Raw genomic sequence first — 23,676 nt, forward strand, 5'->3', positions numbered from 1 at the left:
TATCAACTTGAGGGAGTACCCTTCTATTCTCAGTTTGAAAAAGATTTTTGTCATAAATGGGTGTTGGACTTTGTCAAATTGTTTTTATGCATCTATTGATATGATCATATGATTTCTTTAGCCAGTTGATGTCATGAATTTCATTAGTTGCTCTTTGCTAAACGAACCTTGCGTAACTGGAATAAATACCAGTTGGTCATGGTATAAAATTGTTTTTGTGCATTGTGGGATTTGATTTGCTAATATTTAGTTGAAAAAAAATTTTTTTTTTTTGCGACTGGGTCTTGCTCTGTCACCCAGACTGGGATGCAGTGGCACAATCATGGTTCAATGCAACCTTGATCTCCTGAGTTTGAGAGATCCTTTCACCTAGGCCTCACGAGTATGTAGAACCACAGGCATGTACCACCATGTCCAGCTAAATTTTATTTTTATTTATTTATACTTTTTTGGAGACAGAGTCTTGCTCTGTTGCCCAGGATGGAGTGCAGTGGCACGATCTCAGCTCACTGCAACCTCTGCCTCCCAGGTTCAAGCGATTCTTGTGCCTCAGCCTCCCAAGTAGCTGGGACTATAGGCATGCTCCACCGAAGTCTGGATAATTCTTTGCATTTCAGTAGAGATAGGGTTTTACCATGTTGCCCAGGCTGGTATTGAATGCCTAAGCTCAGGCAATCCACCTGCTTTGGCCTCCCAAAGTGGTCTGATTACAGGCATGAGCCACTGAACCCAGGTAAATTTTATTTGTATTGAACAGATGGGGTCTCCCTATGTTGCCTAGGCTGGTCTTGAACTCCTGAGATCAAGCAATCCTCCCGCCTCGACCTCCCAAAGTGCTGGGGTTACAGGAATTAGCCATCGTGGCTGGCCTCAGCTGAAGATTTTTGCATCTACATTCATGAGAGATTTTGATCTGTGCTTTCCCTTTCTTGTAATGTCTTTTGTCTAGTTTGGGTACTGAAATAATCCCAGCTTGACAGAATGTGTAAGGAAGCATTCCCTTTGTTTCTATTTTCTGGAAGAGATTGTAGAGAAGTTGTATAATTTATTCCGTGAATGTTTCTGTTCCGTTTCTTTATTCCTACTATTATTTTGTAATCTGGCTTCCTAGAAGTTGCCTGTTTCAACACTACTCAGTGGTCAGCCAATGGGTGTGGCTCAATCAGCCTCAGGGTTGTGCTCAAATACCTTGAGCCAATAAGATTTCTACCACTTGCCAATTATCTGTGTGTGGGTTGCAGAACCTACTAAAAGTTTGAGCCAAATCTTTAGTGTCCTTTGTCTTTTTACTTTTTGTCAGATGCTCTTGGGTATTCTTTGAACATGTGTAGTTTGCTAGTTAGCAAGGGATGTGTGGAGAACCCCTATACAGATATCTCATTTCCAGGTCTCCCAAGTGGAACTAACTTTTAGTTAACAAAACTGGGGGTTTCCCCCACCATTTTAAACCTAATTTGATAATTTTAGCTGGCAAAGACACAAATTTTTACTCTCCACTTCTGAGTATTCCTCTGACATCAAATGTCATAGTATCCATGACCAGTCAAAAGCAGGTAAAACTACCACTCTTGTCCACTAAGTTCCCTGGAGGAGGGGTATAGGAAGAACTCCAGACAAGAAGGCCACAGACTCTCACTATTCATACCCAAAACTGCAACAGTTTTTCAAGAATTAATGTTTCTCAATGTGTTGCCCGCTTTGGGTTGATTTCCAGTGCACAGAAGTTGTTGTTTCTGACAAATTTATCCATTTTTATACTTATTTTTTTGTAAAGAGGAGTCATCAACTATTTCCATTTACCATAACTGGAAGTCCTCTATTCATTACAGTATCATAATTTCATGCATCACTTTTTCACTGAGGTAAAATAAATATAACATCAATTTACTATTTTAACCATTTTGAAGTGTACAATTCAGTGGAATTAAGCACATTCATAATTTTGTGCAACCACATCATCATATTCCATTTCCAGAACTTTTTCATCATGCCAAACAGAAACTCTATATCCATTAAACAGTAACTCCCCATTCCTTTCTCTCCATAGTATTTGGTAAGCTCTAAGCTCTATTCTATTTTGTCTCTATTAATTTGCCTCTATGAGGTATCATATATATCACAAATAAGTGAAATTATACATCTGTCCTTTCATTTTTGGCTTATTTCAGTTAGCATAATGTTTTGGAGAGTCAACAACCTTGTACCATGAATCAGTACTTCATTCCTTTTTATGGATAAATAATATTCCACTGTATAGATATATAACATTTTGTTTATTCTTTCTTCATTTAATAGAATTTGGGTTGTTTCCATCTTTTGGCCATTATGATGCTGCAGGAACATTAATCTGTGACTTCTTCTGTGGACATATGTTTTCATTTCTCTTGAGCATATACCTAGTTGTAGAAGTGATAGATTTAATGGTAACTCTATGTTTAACTTTTTAAGGAACTGCCAAACTGTGAAACGCAACTACACATTTTTCTCTCCCATAAGCAGTGTACAAGGGCTCCAATTACTCCACATCCTCCCCTATATATTGAGACAGAGTCTCACTCTGTTGCCCAGGCTGGCACAATTTCAGCTCACTGCAACCTCCACCTTCCCTGTTCAAACAATTCCCCTGCCTCAGCCTCCTGAGTAGCTGGGATTACAGTCGTGCACCTCCACACCCAGCTAATTTTTATATTTGTAGTAGGCATAGGGTTTTACCATGTTGGTCAGGCTGGTCTCGAATTCCTGACCTTAAGAGATCCACCCGCCTCGGCCTCCCAAAGTGCTAGGATTACAGGCGTGAGCCACCGAGCCTGGCCACCAATATTTATTTTTAAAATAGCATTATTAAAATATAATTGATATACAAAATACACATATGTACAGTATACAATTTGATAATTTTTGACTTATGAATATACTTGTGAAACAGTACCATAATCAAGATAGTGAATATATTCATCACTCCAAAAAGTTTTTTCATCCCTTTTGTAATCCTTTCTCCCTCCCTACTCCCCTTCTTCCTATCCCCAGGCAACTAACAATCTATTTCTTGCCACTAGAGGTTTGTCTATTTTGTTTAGAGTTTTACATAAATGAAATCATATAGTATATATTCCCTTTTTGTGTGGGTTAATTCACTTAGAAAAATTACTTTCAGCTTCAGCCATATTGTAATATGTGAATAGTTCATCTTTCTATATGGCTGAGTAGTAGTATTCCATTGTATGGATATACTACAGTTTCTCTATTCATTAACCTGTTGATGGACATTTCAGATGTTTCCAATTTGGGGGCTGTTACAAATAAAGCTGTTAGGTATATTCTAGTTCAAGGGTCTGTATGGCCATATCCTCTTTTTCTCTTGGGCAAATTCCCAAGAAGAGTGAATGAATCATGTGGTTGGTTTTTGTTCAGCTTTTTAAGCTTTTTAAAGCCAAACTGTTTTCCTACGCAGTTTTACAATTTTATATTCCCACACATAGGGTTCTAATTCCTCTACAACCATGTCAAAACCCAGTGCAGTCCGTTTTAAAAGTTTTATTCCATCTATTTCATGTGTAGTGATATCTCAATGTGTGAGTATATGTTTGTATATGTGTTTTATTGTGTAAATTCCCATAATATAAAATTAACCATTTTAAAGGCAACAATTCAGTGGCATTTAGTACATTCACAATGTTGTAAAACCATCGTCTTTTTTTTTTTAATTAATTGAGACAAGGTCTCAGTATACTGCTAAGGTTGGTCTTGAACTCTTGGGCTCAAGCGGTACTCCTGTCTCCACCTCCCAAACTGCTAGGACTACAGGAGTAAGCCATCGTGCCTGGCCAACAATCTTATCTAATTGCAAAAGATTTTCATTACTCCCTGACCATCCCCCACCCAAAATAACCCAGGCCCATGAAACAGGTATTCCCTGGCCACTGGCAACCACCAATCTGCTGTCTCTCTCTGGATTTACCTATTCTGGATATTGCATACAAATGGAATCATACAACATGTGGCCTTGTGTATTTGGTTGCTTTCACTTGGCATGATATCAAGGCTCATTTGCACTGTAGCATATGTACCACTATTCCTTTTTGTTGGCCAAAAATAATATTCCATTGGATAGATTACACCACAATTTGCTTATTGATCTGTTGATGGACATTTAGTTCTTTCCACCTTTTGGCAATTGTATAATGGTACTACTATAAACATTCATGCATGATATCTGTTTTTAATTATTTAAGGTATATACCTAAGTGGAGAATTTTTTGGTTATATGGTATTTCTATGTTTAACTCTTTCATGTACTGCCAAACTGTTTTCCACACCGTGGCTGAACCACTTTACATACCTACCAGCACCATATGAGAGGTTCCAATATTTCCACATTCTCACTGATTCTTGTTTCTTACTTTTGTTTGTTTTGTTTTGTTTCCTTTTTGAGATGAAGTCTTGCTGTCGCCTAGGCTGGAGTGCAATGGCGTGATCTCTGCTCACTGCAACCTCTGTCTCGTGGGCTCAAGTGAGTCTCCTACCTCAGCCTCCCGAGTAGCTAAGATTACAGGTGCCCACCACCATGCCTGGCTAATTTTTTTTGGGGGGGTATTTTTAGTAGACATGGGGTTTCACCATGTTGGCCAGGCTGGCTTTGAACTCCTGACCTCACATGATCCACCTGCCTCAACCTCCCAAAGTGCTGGGATTATAGGAGTGAGCCACTGCGCCTAGCCCTTACTTTTGTTTTTTAAACAGCCATCCTAGTGGTTGTGAATTAGTATCTTATTGTCATTTTGATTTTCATTTCCCTGATGGCTAATGATGTTGAACATCATTTCATGTGCTTATAAACCATTTATATAACTTCTTTAGATAAATGTCTATTTTGATTTTTTGTCTATTTTTTAAAATAAGCTTTTTATTGAATTGTAAGTGGTCTTTATATATTCAAGATACAAGTTTCTTATCAAATATATAATTTGAAATATTTCTCCCATTCTATTGGTGGTCTTTTACCTTTTTGGTGGTGTCCCTAGAAGCACAAAAGTTTTAATATTGCCAAAGTCTAATTTATCTAATTTTCTTTTTTTTTTTTTTTTGAGACAGAGTCTCACTCTGTCAGCCAGGCTGGAGTACAGCGGCATGATCTCAGCTCACTGCAACCTCCACCTCCTGGGCTCAAGTAATTCTCCTGCCTCAGCCTCCTGAGTAGCTGGGAATATAGGCGTGTGCCACTACGCCCAGCTAATTTTTTGTGTTTTTAGTAGAGATGTGGTTTCACTATGTTGGTCAGGCTGGTCTCGAACTCCTGACCTCAGGTGATCCTCCCGCCTTGGCCTCCCAAAGTGCTGGGATTACAGGTGTGAGCCACCATGCACGGCCTGTTGCCAGCATGTGTGTGTGTTTTTTCTTTTTTGAGATGGAGTCACACTCTGTCACCCAGGCTGGAATGCAATGGTGTGGTCTCGGCTCACTGCAACCTCTGCCTCCCGGGTTCAAGCAATTCTCCTGCCTCAGCTTCCCGAGCAGCTAGTATTACAGGCACATGCCACCACATCGGCTATTTTTTGTATCTTTGGTAGAGACGGGGTTTCACTATGTTGGCCAGGCTGGTCTCGAACTCCTGACCTCATGATCTGCTTGCCTTGGCCTCCCAAAATGCTGGGATTACAGGCGTGAGCCACCACACCCAGCTGCCTGTTACTAACTTTTAAGAAACTGTCAAACCGTTTTCTAAGGTGGATTACCATTTTACATGTCCACCATCAGTGTTTGCAAATTCTAGTTGGTGTACGTCCTAAACAGCATTCCATATGGACATCTTTTTTAGTTTTAACAATTGTAATGTGTGTGAAATGGGTGTTTTTGGTTTTAATTTGCATTTCCCTGTTGACTAATGATGTTGGGCATAATTTCATGTGTTTATTTTCACATTCACGTATCTTTTTATGATGTACCTAGGCAAAACTTTTGTTCATTTGTTAAATGGGTCACTTTCTTCTTGTTAGTGAGTTGTAAAAGTTCTGTTAATATCCTGCAAGCAAGTCCCAGTCCTTTGATATATATTTACAATATTGTTCCTCCATGCATTCACTGCATTTTCATTTTATTAAGTGTGTTTCCAAAGAGCAAAAAATTTAAATTTTGATCTTTAAAAAAAGGCCAATTTATTATATTTTCTTTTATGATTCACTTTTTTTTTTTTTTTTTTTTTTTTTTGAGACAGTGTCTCGCTCTGTTGCCCAGGCTAGAGTGCAATGGCACAATCTTGGCTCACTGCAATCTCTGCCTCACTGGCTCAGGGGATCTTCCAACCTCAGCCTTCCAAGTAGCTGGGACTACAAAGGCATGCCACCACGCCTAGCTAAATTTTTGTATTTTTTGTAAAGATGGGGTTTCACCATGTTGCCCAGGCTGGTTTCAAACTCCTGGGCTCAAGTGATCCACCGACCTCAGCCTCCAAAGTGCTGGGATTACAGGCATGCGCCACCATACCCAGCTGATTCATACTTTTAAAATACTAAGAACAGGCCAGATGTGGTAATCCTAGCATTTAGGAGGCCAAAGTGGGTGGATTACTTGATGTCAGGAGTTCGAGACCAGCCTGGCCAACACAGCAAAACCCCGTCTCTACTAAAATGCAAAAATTAGCCGGGTGTGGTGGCGCATGCCTGTAATCCCAGCTACTTGGGAGGCAGAGGCAGGAGAATTGCTTGAATTCGGGAGGCGGAGGTTGCAGTGAGCCAAGATCAGGCCACTGCACTCCAGCCTGGGCAACAGAGCAAAGACTCCATCTGCAAACAAAACAAAACAAAACACACATGGACACAGAGAGGGGAACATCACACACTGGGGCCTGGTGGGGGTTGGGGGGCAAGGGGAGGGATAGCATTAGGAGAAATACCTAATGCACGTGGGGCTTAAAACCTAGATGACGGGTTGATGAGTACAGCAAACCACCATGGCACATATATACTTATATAACAAATCTGCACGTTCTGTACATGTATCCCATAACTTAAAGTATAATAAAAAAATTAAAAATAAAACTAAGAAAAATTTTCCCATTTCTAGATTGCAAAGATTTTTCTCCTGGTCTTTTTTTTTTTTTCTTCTCAGCGATTTACAGTGTGAGGCTTTAGGTTTAAGTTTATAGTTCATTTTGAGTTTTTTTTCTTCAATATAAGATGGAATTAATAATAATTTCTCCCCCATTTTGGCAGTCAATTATATCAACATTTTATTGAAAGGACTCTCCAGCCAGGCATGGTGGCTAACACCCATAATCCCAGCACTTTGGAAGGCCAAGCCAGGTGGATCACTTGAGGCCAGGAGTTTGAGACCAGCCTGGCCAACACGGTGAAACCTCATCTCTATTAAAAATGCAAAAATTAGCCAGGCATAGTGGCACCTGCCTGTAATCCAAGCTACTCAGGAGTCTGAGGCACGAGAATTGCTTGAACCCAGGAGGCGGAAGTTGCAGTGATGTAAGACTGTGCCACTGCATTGCAGCCTGGGTGACAGAGTGTGACTGTTTCAAAAATAAATAAATAAAAGACTCTATTCCCTCACTAAATTATCTCGGCATCCTTGGTGAAAATCAGTTAATTATATATGTGTGTGCCAGGCCTATTTTAAGATTGGATTCTGTTCCATTGTTCCACGGGCCTTTCATTTTGTCAATAACAAATAGTTATGATTATAACGTGAAGTCTTGAAATCTGGATAGGTTCTCCAATTTTATCATTTTAAAAGTAGGATTGTCTATCATTGCTTGTTTGCTTTTGTGCATTTTCACATTGATTTTACCATCAGCTTTTCATATTCTCTCAAAATGGTCTACTAAAATTTTAATTGAAATTATATTAGTTTTATTAATCAATTTCATTAGAAGCAACATGTCAACAATCTTGAGTGCTGTAATTCATGAACATGGTATATCTATTAAATTCAGTCATTTAAAAATTCTCTCATCAGTGTTTTATAGTATTCTGGGTAGAGACTGTAGATGTATTTTGTTATATTTATTCCTATTATTCTTTTGATGAAGTTTTAAAAAAATACCAATTGTTTGCTACTAGTATATAAAATATTCAACTCACTTTATATTAACCTTATATTCTTTAACATTGTTAATTCATTCATTTGTTCTAGTAGTTGCTTTTGCAGAGGGACTGTTTACTTTGTCCTTTAGGATCTTTATACACATTATTGCTGTTATTCTTTTGCCCTAATGCAATGTCTACAGCATTTGTTACAATGTTAAATATAAATGGTGAAAGAGGTCATTAGGTCATTCTTTCCATGTTTTTTTTTTATTTTATTTTATTTTTTTTTTGGAGACGGAGTCTCTGTCGCCCAGGCTGGAGTGCAGTGGCGCGATATAGGCGCACTGCAAGCTCCGCCTCCCGGGTTCACGCCATTCTCCTGCCTCAGCCTTCCGAGTAGCTGGGACGACAGGCGCCCGCCACAGCGCCTGGCTAAAATTTTGTATTTTTAGTACAGAGGGTTTCACCATGGTCTTGATCTCCTGACTTCGTGATCTGCCTGCCTCGGCCTCCCAAACTGCTAGGATTACAGGCGTGAGCCACCGCGCCCGGCCCATTCTTTCCATGTTTCTAATCCTTGGGGTAATATATTCCATCTTTCACTGCTATGTATGATGTTAATTGGGGGTTTTCCAGTATATACCCCTTTTCAGGTTAAGAAGTTCGCTATTATTCCAAGTTTACTGAGTTTATATAATGAATGCATGTTTAATTTTGTCTATTGCTTTCTCTTTTATCTCAATCATTTAGGTAGGTACATGTTTATTTTGTTTTTCTTTTCAAATAATCAGATACTGGTTTTGTCAGTTTTCTCTCATCTGTTTTTTGGGTGATGGGTTTCTGTTCTTATCTTTATTCCTTCTTCCTTCTACTTAGTTTAGGTTCAATTTGCTTTTCCTAGTCTAGCTTCTTAAAATCTCAGGTCATTAATTTTAGAGCTTTGTTTTCTAATTTAAGAAATTGAAATGGGCTCACACCTGTATTCCCAGCATTTAGGGAGGCCGAGGCAGGCTGATCACTTGAGGTCAGGAATTTGAGACCAGCCTGTCCAACATGGCGAAACCCCATCTCTACTAAAAATGCAAAAATTAGGCCGGGCGCGGTGGCTCAAGCCTGTAATCCCAGCACTTTGGGAGGCCGAGACGGGCGGATCACGAGGACAGGAGATCGAGACCATCCTGGCTAACACAGTGAAACCCCGTCTCTACTAAAAATACAAAAAATTAGCCGGGCGTGGTGGCGGCGCCTGTAGTCCCAGCTACACGGGAGGCTGAGGCAGGAGAATGGCGGGAACCCGGGAGGCGGAGCTTGCAGTGAGCTGAGATCCGGCCACTGCACTCCAGCCTGGGCGACAGAGCAAGACTCCGCCTCAAAAACAAAAAAAAAAAAAAAAATGCAAAAATTAGCTGGGCGTGGTGGTGCATGCCTGTGATTCAGGCTACTCGGGAGGCTGAGGCAGGAGAATTGCTTGAACCTGGGAGGCGGAGGTTGCAATGAGCTGAGATCATGCCACTTCATTCCAATCTGGGCAACAGAGCAAGAGACTCCGTCTCAAATAAAAAAAAGAAAAAAAAAAAAAGAAATTGAAGCTATGTCACCCTTTAAGCACTGCTTTATCTACATTCCTCAAATTTTGATCTGTTGTATTCTCATTATCACTCCCTTCAAAGTATTTTCTAATTTCCTTTTTGCTTTCTTCTTTGTCCTATTTTTTATTTGGTGGGGGTGTTAAGTTTCAAAATATTTGGTATTTTCCTATCTTGTCATTGATTTTTAATTCTGTTGTGGTAAGAGAACAAACTGCATAATTTCATTCCTTTTAAATTTGTTGTTTTGTTTTATTGTCTATCATATGGTCTCTCTTTGAGAATATACCATGTGAACCCCCAAAAAATACGTATTTAGCAGTTATTTAGGTATAGTATTCCAAATGTATCCATTAGATCAAATCGGTTCAAATCTTCTATGTCTTTACAGATTTTTTTTTTTAGTTGTTCTATCAATTACTGAGAAGGCGGTGTTAAAATCTTCTACCATGATCTCAATTTCTGCTTCATGTATGTTTAAGTTGCTGTTACACAGGCATCTGTGATTATGTTTTCTCAAATTGTGCCTTTTATCATGATGAAATATCACTCTTTACCTCCGATAATACTCTCAATCTTAAAAGCAATTTCATCTGATGTTAATATAGGTGCTTCCTCTTTTTATGCTGTTTACCTGGTATAGTTTTGTCTATTCATTTACTTCCAACATATTTGTATTTTTAGGCCTAAGATAAATCTTTTGTAGGAAGTATAGTTTGTTCTTTCATTTATATCTGCTCTAACAATCTACCTTTACAGTTTAGTATTTAGATGTTTAATATTTAATGTGATTATTGTTATCACTGAATTTCATTTAATAATTTTATTACTTGGCTCTATTATCTCTATGTGCTGTTGCAGTAGTTCCTGTTGTTCTTTCTTTCCTCTTTTTTTTTTTTTTTTGAAATTGAGTCTTGCTCTGTCACCCAGGCTGGCGTGCAGTGGTGTGACCTCAGCTCACTGCAACCTCTGCCTCCCGGGTTCAAGTGATTCTCCTGCCTCAGCCTCCCGAGTAGCTGGGATTACAGGCATGCACCACCATGCCTGGCTAATTTTTGTATATTCACTAGAGATGGGGTTTTACTGTGTTGTCCAGGCTGGTCTCAAACTCCTGACCTCAAGTGATCCACCCGCCTTGGCCTCCCAAAGTGCTGGAATGACAGGCGTGAGCTACCTCTTTTCTACTTTTAAGAAAGATAATTTAAATACTCCTTAGTATGGCATTTTAACAATTCTATTGGCTCATGAACTGTACCTCTTTGTATTTTATTTTTAGCGATTTCTGTAAGGATCACAATATACATCTCTAATCTTTCAGAGTTCAAGCAGAACACTATATCTCTTCTCTTCATGTAAAATATATACACCTTGTAAGCATATAGGTCCCTTTAATCACCTGCCCCCTTGCCACATACCATACATTGTTATAGTTTTATGTATTTTATAGTAGTCGTATAAATTACTTTTATTGTATATTAACAATGTAAATATGCATTAATCTACATACACTGAAAACTCCAAAACTCCAATGTTATAATTTTGTTTTAAATACCCAAAGGTCATTTTAAAGGACTTAAGAGGATAAAAATAGTCTTTTATTTTTATCCAGATATTTACCATTTCTGATGTTCTTCATTTGCTCCTGAAGATCCAAGTTTTCTCTTAGTATCATTTCCTGTTCACTTGAAGAACTTCCATTATCATTTCTTGTAGTATAGGTCTGCTGGAGACAAATTTCTCTTAGTTTCCCATTTGTAAAATTGTCTTAATTTTGCCATCATTTCTGAAGGATACTTCCACTGGACACAGAATTCTGGAATGACTGATTTATTGTTTCAGGTTTTAAGATGATTTATACTGTCTTCTGGCCTCTACGTTTCCTGACGAAAAAATGTTGGTCTTCAAATTATTGTTCTTTGGTATGTAAAGCAAACATTTCTCTGTCTGCTTTCATAATTTTTTCTTTATCTTAGGTTTCAGATTATAAGTGTGTCTAGGCCTGCTTTTCTAAGAATAGTACTCATGGTTCTAAACTGCACCTCAATATGCCTCATCCCTTGATTGTGTCAGGTCAAATATATTGATCCTTTAAATCTGGCCCTCCCTTACTATCTTCACTCATAAGCTGTCAAGGTTGATGTTCAGAACTGCTGACTTACTGGTTAATGTTTTATAATTCATTTGGGTCACTGGAGCTCCTTGCAATACTTTTGTTCTCCCAAAGAACCATTTCAAATAAAAAAAAAAATGCATGCAAGGGTGATATACATTAACATAGAAAATAATTGGTAGCTATACAGGACATAAATAATTAATTCTTTCTAGAAGGTACTACCTCAAATACTTTTAAAAGTGAACCCAGAGAGGCAATGTTTTTAAAATGAGTTTAAATATAAATATCTCAATTTTAAAAATAAGAGATCAGGTACAACAGTTATTTATTGGGATGATTTCACCAATTAGACAAAAAATAATAATTGTCCCATCCTGCTGAAGTTTTCAGAGGCCTGGTCAGTCAATAAATATGAACTCTTTCTGCTCAGGAATACTCAGTATATTGGTCAAACTAGCAGAAATAGTTTACGTATTCTTAGTAAATAATCTGATATATTTATATAATGAAGACCAAACACTAGAGATGCTCAAGCTAATGGCCTTTCAGATTTGGATAGCATGTTGTTTTTCCCTCTAATGGCCACTTCTCATGGATATATAATTTTTAATCATATCAACAAATTCCTTTATAAAACAACTAATCCTAACTGTATGTAATATTGTTCCACAACTCTTAGAATAGTTCTCTTGGGAGCCGCTCAAGAATACAACCATGTTGTCAAACTTTAGCGTGACTTGAAAATTCTTCACCTCATTTTCATCCCAGAAACATTTTGCTTCTTTTTTCCTTTGTGTACATATTGTTATATTAGGCATTATTATTTCATTTTCCATATAAACATTCTAAACTTTTGTATAAAGTTTATGTTAGGCATTACTATTTCATTTTCCATATAAACATTCTAAACTTTTGTATAAGATGTAAGAATAGTTTTCTAGTTGCAACAAAATAATAATTTTGCTTTAGAATATAAGCCTGCTTATAATCAACTGAGACAATTAGGATTTATGGTACACATTTCAAAAATGTTGAAGAGGAAGTGGTGTTAACAACCATGAATGTATTTAAGGATTTTATTTTAGCTAATTTATACCAGTCAGTCGCATAAACACACAGATTGTAATGTTTTAGTTGTTAAATCCAATGGATCTCACCCACATAAACGATGTTCAACAATGGCCAATATTGTCTTTTTCTTCCCCATAAATCTCCCAAGTTGGAAAGATAAAAAGAAGAAGACAAAACTATGCAATTTTCATGAAAATAGAAAGTAAACAACACCACATCCTGTACAGAATCCTGGGGCCTTAGAATCCTCATGGAAATACAGTTGCCAGTGATGCTAACCAGAGTGAAGGTTTTTCCAGATATAAGCAGCATCCACTTTATACTTTTGGAGAGAGGGAGGTATTATGGCTTCCTGACTCCTCCTCCTGAATAGACAGAAGACCAGTGAGGAAGAATAAGATTTTAAAAACTGACAAGTATAGATTTAGAAATTTAGTATGCAGTAAAGGGCTTATCTCAGAAGACTAGAGGAAAAATGGACTTTTAAATAAATAATGTTGGGATAACTAGATAGCTATTTGGAAAATGATATATCTGGATCAATTTTGCATACTATACATATGCATACACCCCAAGTAGACCTAAGTTCTAAATGTAAAGTATGAAATGATACCAAGAGTGAAAGAAAACATATATTAATTTCTTTATAACTTAGGTATTGAGAAAGACTTTATATAAATGACTCAAACTCCAGATTCATTAAAAGAAAATATTGACAAATCTGTTACATAAAAATGAAAAACTTCTGCATGGCAAAAAACATCGTAAGTAAAGTCCAAAGACAAATGATAAGCAAGGAGGAAATACTTGCAACATAAACTACAGGTAATAGGCTAATATTCCTAATATATAAAGAACTCTTAGATAACCAATTAAAAACTCTAAAATCCCAACAGAAAAACAGGCAAAAAAATTAAACAGATGATTCAGAAAAATAATATGAAATGGCTCTTAAACATATGAAAATACATTCAGCTTCACTTTCATGAGGCAAATGCAAATTAAAACTACACTAAGATACCATTTCTCACCTTTAGACCAGTAAAAACTCCAAAGTTTGACAATTACTCTGTTGGTGCAGCTGTGAGGAAATAGGAACTTAACCATTGCTGGCAGGATATAAAATACTATAATCTCTATAGGGAAGAATTTGGCAATGTCAAACAAAACTACAAAGGTGTTTATCCTTCGATTTAACAATTCAATTTCTGGAATTTACCCTGACTATACAACTCTAAATGTATAAAAATATGTATGTACAAAGTGATGAATTGCAGCATTATTTGTAATTGCAAAACACAGGAAAAACACATAAATGCTTTTACATTAGTAGTTTAAACTACGGACACCCACACACTGTACATCACAAATTATGTAGCTGTAAAAAAAAAAAAAAAAGAAGATCTCTATGAACTGATAAAAATATATCCAGGATATATTAGCCAAAAATCAAATAAATCAAAACTATAAAAAAGTACATAGAGTAGCTGTCTTTTCTGAAAGACATAAGAAGAATATATAATTACATATGAAGATATACATATTTTCGCACACACACAGAATGAAAACCAAGAAGCAAAACAAACAAACCCTCTAGAGGAATGACAACCAGAAATGAAAAAAACTAGTTATCTAAAGCAGGTGAGTGAAAGAGGGACAGAAGAGGGAATGACAGTTCATTGATTATATATTTTTGTACAGTTTTTATTTAAGAACATTTAAGAGTAAATGATATAATTAATTTTTTTTTTAATTTAAAAGAACAGGGACGTCAGATGCAGTGGCTGATACTTGTAATCCTAAGCACTTTGCAAGGCTGAGGTGGGCGGATTGCTTGAGCCAAGGAGTTCAAGACCAGCCTGGGCAATATGGTGAAACCTTGTCCCTACAAAAACAACCTGAGTGTGGTGGCATGTGCCTGTAGTCTCAGTTACTTGGGAGTCTGAGATAGGAGGATCAGCTGAGCCCACTAAGTGAGGGCAGCAGTAAGCTCCGTTGCACTCCAGCCTGGGCAACGAAGTGAGACCCTATCTCAGAAAAGAAAGAAAAGAAAAGAAAAGAAAAGAAAAGAAAAGAAAAGAAAAGAAAATTAAAGAAAAGAAAACAGAAAAGAAAAGAAAGAAGGAAGGAAGGAAGGAAGGAAGGAAGGAAGGAAGGAAGGAAGGAAGGAAGGAAGGAAGGAAGGAAGGAAAGAAGGAAAGAAGGAAAGAAAGAAGGAGGGAAGGAAGGAAGGAAGGAAGGAAAGAAGGAAGGAAGGAGAGGGGAGGAGAGGAAGAGAGAAGGAGAGGAGGAGAGGAGGAGAGGAGGAGAGGAGAGAGGACAGAGGACAGAGGAGAGGAGAAGGCTGGGTGCAGTGGCTCATGCCTGTATTCCCAGCACTTTGGGAGGTTGAGGTGGGCCAATCACTTCAGGTTGGGAGTTCGAGACCAGCCTAGCCAACATGGTGAAACTGTGTCTCTACTAAAAAATATAAAAATTAGCTGGGCATGGTGGCATGTGCCTGTAATCCCAGCTACTTGAGAGGCTGAGGCAAGAGAATCACTTGAACCTGGGAGGCGGAGGTTGCAGTGAGCTGATATTGCGCCATTGCAGTCCAGCCTGGGCGACAAGAGTGAAGCTCCATCTTAAAAAAAAAAAAAAAAAAATGGGGAAAACCTAAAGGTGAATACCTGAAGAAACAAATAAATATAAGGATTTTTGAATAAATAATACAGCCATGTAGAACAAGGAAAATAACGAATCCAAATAATTTCTGAATACAGTGTTTGAAGTATATACCTATCACTGGAAAATAAAGAGAAATGCAAAAATTTCTTGAGCTCTACTTTAAAAGTCTATTGTTTGTAATGACATTGGAGCAGCATTTTTGTATGATTTTGTCTTTGTTGCAGCATTAAGCAAATGAGTAAACATATAAAATGCTCTTGGGGAGCCAGAGTACCTCACTGGCAGAGAAGGAACACACAAATACAGAACTGGGGAAGACAAGACAGAATCCTCTCATTTTAGACTGGAATAAGACTTATTATAAGCTGGCTCAGTGGCTCTTGCTTGTAATCCTAGCACTTTGGGAAGCCTAGGTGACAGAATCACTTGAGGCCAGGAATTTGAGACTGTCTCTATTATAATAAGTAAATTAAAGAGGCAATAAAATATTACATTTTTTTAAAGTTATCAACACATCACACTTCTTCAGTTTAAAAAAAGGCACAACAGAATACAATTTAACAAATGTTAAATGAGCCTATTAACTGTAAAAATCCTCTGATTCCTGAATCATAGATAGGAAAAATTTGTATACTTTAGTGAAAGTATTCACTATTTCTGGTGAAGATAGGATATGAGGGAATAAGTTTAAGGTAAAAATGTGATAGCAATGTATGTAGAGCTTTATAAAGGGAAACCTCTCCAGTTATAGAATTGTGAAACCCAAGAAAGACAATCTGAAGAAATATTAACAAAACAGATCAATTTTTTTTTGGAGATAATTAAAGTACAATTTTATCTAAAATAATGTACAGAAAATTATTCTCCAGATTTCCCCAACTGATTTCATAATTATCTACCTATTTTCATATTTCCCCATATATCACCTCTTTAGAGAATAGCTTTTCTATCTGAAAGGTTTCAATTACCTTTCCTTTTTTTTTTTTTTTTTTTTTTTTTTTTTTTTTTGAGACCGAGTCTCACTCTGTCACCCAGGCTGGAATGTAGTGGCATGATCCTAGCTCACTGCAACCTCCATCTCACAGGCTTAAGCTAAATCCTCCCACCTCAGCCTCCCAAGTAACTGGGGATACAGGCGCACCCCAGTACGTTCGGCTAATTTTTTTTTTTTTTTTGAGATGGAGTCTCACTCTGTCACCCAGGCTGGAGTGTAGTGGCGCGATCTAGGCTCACTGCAACCTCCGCCCCCTGGGTTCAGGTGATTCTCCTGCCTCAACCTCCCGAGTAGCTGGGATTACAGGCGCCTGCCACTGCACCCAGCTAATATTTGTATTTTTAATAGAGACAAGGTTTCACCATCTTGGCCAGGCTAGTCTTGAACTCCCGACCTCGTGATCCACCTGCCTCGGTCTCCCAAAGTGCTGGGATTACAGGCGTGAGCCACTGTGCCTGGCCTAGGCTATTTTTTTTTTTTTTAGTACAGACGAGGTCTCGCTATGTTGCCCAGGCTGGTCTTGAACTCCTGAACTCCAGCAATCCTCCCACCTTAGCCTCCCAAACTGCTGGGATTACAGGTGTGATCCACCATGCCTGGCTTCAATTATCTTTTCTGAATAAGGTATCTTGTAAACTTACTGATATTAGTGGCTTGGTTCTTTGTGATACTTCACAACTATTTGTATATATGCACACACCACTATTCATGGTATTATATTTCTCCTAATGACAATAGTAAACCTTTACCATATTAAATTTTCTCATTCAAGTGGAAAAATTAAAACATATAGTCATTTTAAGCTGAGCACGCGGTGGGTGCCTATAGTCACAGCTACTTGGGAGGCTGAGGTGAGAGGACTGATTGAACCCAGTGGTCCAAGTCCAGCCTGGGTAACACAGTGGTATCTAATGTGCGCGTACACACACACACACACACACACACACACACACACACACACAGAGTTGTTTTAAAGTTGAATAATTCAAGGCAAATTCATAAAGACAGAAAGTAGATTAGAAGCTACCAGAGACTGGGTGCAATAGGGAGTTATTGCTAAATGGTTACAGAGTTTCTATTTGTGGTGATAAAAAAGTTTTGGAAACAGTGGATGGTTGCACAATAGTGTGAATGTATTTAATGCTACTGAGTTATAGGTTTAAAACGAGTAAAATGGTTAAATTTATGTTACATAAGTAACATATATATATATCACAATTTATAAAAATTGAGTCGTCAATTAAAATAAAATTGTCAGCCCTTATTGGACAGAAGTCCTGTATTGTGCTGAAAGGGAATCTTCAACAGTGATAATGATGGATAAAGATTAAAGCTTATATAATTACCAACGAACACATATATTTGCTTGAAAAGTAATAAAATATAGTTACATGATAAAAATTCTCAAGAAAAAATTTGAACTCCTGAGAATACACAGCTTCCTTCATTTTAAAGATAAGAAAGAGGAAAAAGTCTACAAAAACAAAAAGCCTTGTCCTTTTCTAATATTTTTTTTCTAAACTCTTTAAAAGACTGAATACAACACAATGATATTTTGTTTCAAATCTTTGTTTTAAAGAAATCCTTAATATTTTGTGTAACTATGCTTTTGCTAATTATAGGTAGAAGACTTAAAATAATAAGTCATGAAATTAATATAAGTTTTTAAAGTATGTTTTAAAAGAGGCAAGTGATCATTCACTATTTTTTATGGTATCAAAGACAGGGGCAGAAAAACCCAGGAGAAAAAAATTGCACTGTGTCTTAAGTGCTACATTTTATTTCTAATTTTGTATCTATCATTAAACATCTGTGAGGACAAAATACACTTATAAAACAAATAATGCCACATATTGCAACAATGGAGAGTCATTCAAAGACAGTCATTTAAAGTCATTCATATTTGGGTTTCACAATATGCTATTTGAGCATAGAGGACTTCATTCTTAGTTCAGAAGCTTAATTTTCCCAAATGCAGATTACTGTAACATTTAGGAAGATAAAAACAAGTGGATTTGTTCTTTGTTTCCTTCCCTCTTTTCTAGGAATTACACTTAAAGCTGCACCAAGTTACTTCAGAGGACCAGAAACAGATGCTGTATTGTTTACATCCCCATCTAGTGGTCTTAAATTTCTGTTCTGCATAGTATTCAAAAAATAAATACTTAAAGATGAAAACTTAAAAAAAATTATCTGACAAAAATTAACACAAACCAAAACTTTACAGCTATGAGAAATACTATTATGTTACCTAGTCTCATGCTATTACAATTAGAATGGAATGGAATGGCAGAGACTACGTGAAGCCACTAGAAAAAAAAAGGAGCATTTTTCTGGAGCATCTATTTTACGTAACGCTAAATAATTGAAAACATTTTGTGTTAATGCAAACATAGTCTGGAATAAAATGTTTTATTAGTATTTCAGTTTGAGAAGCACAGGGCACAAACTTCTCATTCCATTGAAAAAGAACCTAATAACTTGAGCAATTAAGTTACTTGATCAAGTTCCCTCAACCAGACCATAATAGAGCAGTATCAATAATACAGATATTTTATACTTTTTACATTACAAAATACAAATACTAAATACCAATCCCAATGTCTAATTGCAATATACTTTATTCTTTGCATATAGTTTCTTAGACATTTTATTCTAACTTCCAGAATTTCCTTTTTACTTCATATCACAGCACACTTACAACCTGTAAAGTGTGCTTCCTACACAGCACACTTATAACCTTATACTAATAGTACTATTTTCCATTCTAGTGGTGCATGCCTATAGTCCCAGCTACTCGAGAGGCTGAGATAGGTAGGACTGCTTGAGCCCAGGAGTTAGGGGCCAGCTGGGGTAATAGTGAGACCACCTTGTGTCAAAAAAAAAAAGTATTATTCTACAATTTTTTCCTAAAATTGACTTAAAATTATGAAACTGATTTGATGGTGGGAGAGGTAAATAGTTCTGTAAACTTAAAAACATATACAGATTTATGTAACTACCACCACAATCAGGATACAGAACACTTCTATCACACACACCTCCAAAATCCCTTGTACTATTACTTTTGCAGTTTCACAATCCCTAACCCCTGATAACTACTGATCTGTTTTCTAACAATATATGTTTGTCTTGTCAAGAATAGCTTATAAATGGCATGATACAGAAGCAACCTTTCTGAGAATAGTTTCTATTCTGCATGACTTTGAGATTCACTACTCAAGATGTCGAATGTGGGTTCATTCCTTTTTTTTCTTCTGACTCTGTTAAAGGTGACATGCTTTTTTATTGCTGAGCAGCATTCCAGAGTATATTATATACTATGTGGTAGTATATAGAATAGTATAGTATAAAGTAAAATAGCAGAGTTTGTTTATATATTCAGCCATGGAAGAACATGTGGGTTGTTTTCTGTCTTAGGTGATTATGAATAAAATGGCCATAAGCGTTTGTATCTAGGTTCTCTTCTATTAAATAATTTTTAAATGTAGGTGATTTAACATTATAAGCCTTTCCTAATTCTGACCTTTATACAGAATGTGATATGAAAATGTAACTTCCATAAAAGTAATAATTTAAATAAATGCTTTCAATGCCTAAATTACTTCATCACTATTCAGGAATTGACATTAAGAAGACAGTTATTCATATTTATATACGAGAAAAGTGAAATAGGAAAATTAAACTTCTTTTAAACATGAGAATATATAATAATTTACTTAAAAACCTAGGAAGGAAATGCCAAATACTTGGGCCACTATTCCCTCTTTCTCTGCCCATGGCATACATCAAAAATCATTCAAAGTGCACTTTGCTTTGTTGATGCAGCCTCAATGCTCAATGCACAGTTCTAGGCAGTAATTACTACATAATCAGAGTTGGGACTCCCATTGCGATGAATTTTGTATCTCTGGCTTAGGAAAAATTATTCTCAATAAACTCTAACTTATAAAAATTATTTTCGCTTTAAGGAAAAAATTACGTTCTGTAACATTCTTAATCCTAGGCTTATTACGTTAATAATGTGTGATTTTTTTACAAGACTGAGCAAGAAAAACTGCTGGGGTAGTTCTGGACTGCCATCGGTTAGTACCAGAACAAAATCCAATGTGCACACGAGAAAAAAGTATAATCTTACAAAAAGGAAAGCAAGGACAAAGAGGAAAAGAAGATGAAGGTTACAACCTGTTAAGAAATTGAAAAATCTTTTTTATTATCCACTGCGTTAAGCTAATTCTTTGAACTTTGTGTCTTGTACTTACTTGACAATAAATCTGTGCTTTTATGTCTTCATACTACCTATTTGTTAGATACCAGGGTTAGATTCTGATAGAATAAGTATATACATGGATTTATTTCCTATATTCCAAAATAGATTAAAATGTCAAATAAAAATTTAAAGTAGAAAACCAAAAGGTACAATCAGGTTCAAAGTCAAAACAAACATATGGACCAAAAACTGAAGAGTAATACAAATTAATGAATGGGTTGTTACCCTGGGCACGCTAGTCTCCAGTTCAAAAGCAGGCAGTGACAGCAGCTGAAAATTCAGCCTCTGTGGAGAAATGCTCACTAAATATGTTGTATGTGATAATAAGGGTTCAGAGACAGGCTCACTATTTGAAACTACAGGTAGCTTCAGGACAGGAATAATATGTATTCCTTGTATATATTCCTTATCCTTATTCCTGTCCTTTGCAGTAGGGGCTGTTACCCCCTATTGCAAAATAAGGCTACAAAATGTGCTACCAACCTATTGCCTGGGCTCCAGTTCTGTGGAGTTACATTGGCTCAGCAGACAGGAAGACAAAAATATAGCTCATGATCATGCCTGTCAGGATGAGCAGTATCCCTAAATAATATGACAGTGTAACAGCTCTGAAATGATGACACAAAACCCATTCATAGACTGGGGCAAGACTTGGGTAGAGGTAACCTCAAAATTGCTAGGGAGAGACTTCTGAGTATAGATCAAGAAGTAAAGGAGAAAGGGGGGAAAAGAAAAACTTTAAAATTTCCTTCTACTTAAAACGAGCCTGCTAAATTCCAATACCGTAAGTTTTACCATAAGAGAAATACCATATGTCTTACCATAAGAGAAAATCTCATGGTAAAATTTACCGTAAGAGAAAATTACCATAAGAGAGTATCTCATGGTAAAACAGCTATCAAAATTAATAATCAGAACACTAGTTTACTATAAAAAATAATTTTATACAAATCTGACAGATTTTAAAAATCAGTGTTTAAGTGTTTAAGATGTTCAGAGTAATAAAGAATTCACATTCATCAAAAAAGATAATAAATTATAAAACAAAATCAGGTAGAAATGACACAATACATAGATATAAAAAAGAAACAGACCAGACACAGTTTGACCAAAAAACAAAAAGAAGGAAAAAGAAACAAATCGACATCTTAGACAAGAAAAACATAGTCACTGAAATAAAAACCTTAACAGATCTGATAAATGCTAGATTGAAAGAGAGAATTACTATATCGAAGGACAGTTTTATCAGTTTGAATAACATACAGTCAGGGTTACACCCAAAACATTTGAAACTAGAAGGCAAGAGAGTCTACTAATATTGTTCAACCATCCAGAACGGAGTGCAGAAAGGAGAATGCTGAAGTAAATCTGGGGGAGACAATAGAAGATACCGTGCACAGAAGCTCTTGGCTATGCAAAATAGCAGAGCCAACTATGTAGGGGCATTGGGTGAGGTGGGGGCAGAGAATGCTGATTATTTCGTATAACGAGAAGATAGAACAGTTCCAGGGTTGACTAATTCATCAACTCAGTAATACAATACCAGCTCAACTTCTCTACAATTTCCTCTGTTTTCTTCTTGGCTGCAGCAGTTCCAAACACTACATTCTCTTGAAATTATTCCAGAAGAGGAAAAAAAGCACCATTTCTTCTCGTGCATCTCTGTTTTAGAGATAAAACCACACACACACACACACACACACGCACACACACACACACACACACACACACATTTCTAGGAGTCCTCCCAGCAGACTTTCCCTTACATTGTCCTTTTTTTTTAAAAAAACTTTTTGATATTTTTGGCTAACTGTATAAGAATTCGGAGTGCATTCCCTCCATGGAGCATTATTATTTATGCTCTATTTACTTGTATAGAGTTGCCATCTGTATTATACTTTCGACAAATGTATAGACTTTCCTTGGGCTGTCCAAGACACCAAGCAGCATATCTAATGTATATTTTTTTTCTTTGGGAAAACATGTTCTGAATGAAACATTTCTTTAAAATTTAGTCAGGTTTATTATAGTATAACTAACATACAGCACGTTCACACAATTTTTTTAAGAGATGGGTTCTTTCTACGCTCTCCAGGCTGGTCTCAAACTCCCAGACTGGTCTCAAACTCCTGGGCTCAAGCAACCCTTTCACCTCAGCCTCCTGAGAAACTGGGACTACAGGCATGCACCACCATGCTTAGCTAAAATCACACTTTTTAGCATATTGTTTTATAAGTTAAAACAAACAGAGTTATAACCACCACCACAACCAAAATATAGAACAGTTTCATCACTCCAAAATATTCCCTTATGCCCCTTTGTAGTTGTGTTAGTTTTCTTGTTGCTGCTATAAAAAATTGCCATAAACTTGGTTCCTTAAAATAACACAAACATAGTTCCTCATATCAGAAGTGTGAAATGAATTGTATGAGGCTAAAATCAAGGTGTTAACAGGGCTGGTTCCTTCTGGAAGCTTCAGGGAAGATAATCTGTTTCTTATTCCTTTCAGCTTGTAGGGACTGCCAGTATTCCTTGGTTCCTGGCTACATTACTGCAATGTGTGCTTTGTCTTCATATTGCCACCTTCTCCCCTATTAACACTTTTTTCTCTTTAAGTATCTTTGTGATTAAATTCAGAGCTTACTCAGATAATCCAAGACAACTGCTGCCCCATCTCAAGATTTTCAGTCATATCTACAAAGTCTTTTTTGCTCTATAAGGTAACACTTTCAGGTTCTAGAAATTAGAATGTGGATATCTCTGGGAGGCCATTATTCAGCCTACACAGTAGGCAACTCCTCTGTCCTCCAGCTGCTGGCAACCACTGCTGTTAGTCCTGTCCTATTTTTATCTTTTCCAGAATGTCATATAAATGCAATAATTACAGTAAGCAGCCTTTTGGGTCTGGCTTCCTTCACTTAGCATAATACACATGAGATTCA

General features: G+C 36.8%; 1 long non-coding RNA gene across 1 annotated transcript in view; it reads right to left on the minus strand.

Annotated features, from left to right (window-relative positions):
* Positions 1-423: 423 nt before the first annotated feature.
* Positions 424-23,676, minus strand: part of LOC144333383 (uncharacterized) — a 51,858-nt gene continuing 28,605 nt past the window's right edge. The window contains exons 3-4 of the long non-coding RNA XR_013401999.1: positions 11,237-11,339; positions 424-2,396 (exon numbers count right to left, since the gene is read on the minus strand). This is a non-coding gene — a long non-coding RNA (uncharacterized LOC144333383). The remainder of the gene's footprint in view (positions 2,397-11,236; positions 11,340-23,676) is intronic.

This window comes from Macaca mulatta, chromosome 12 (assembly GCF_049350105.2).
Source record: "Macaca mulatta isolate MMU2019108-1 chromosome 12, T2T-MMU8v2.0, whole genome shotgun sequence".
Classification (NCBI taxonomy): domain Eukaryota; kingdom Metazoa; phylum Chordata; class Mammalia; order Primates; family Cercopithecidae; genus Macaca; species Macaca mulatta.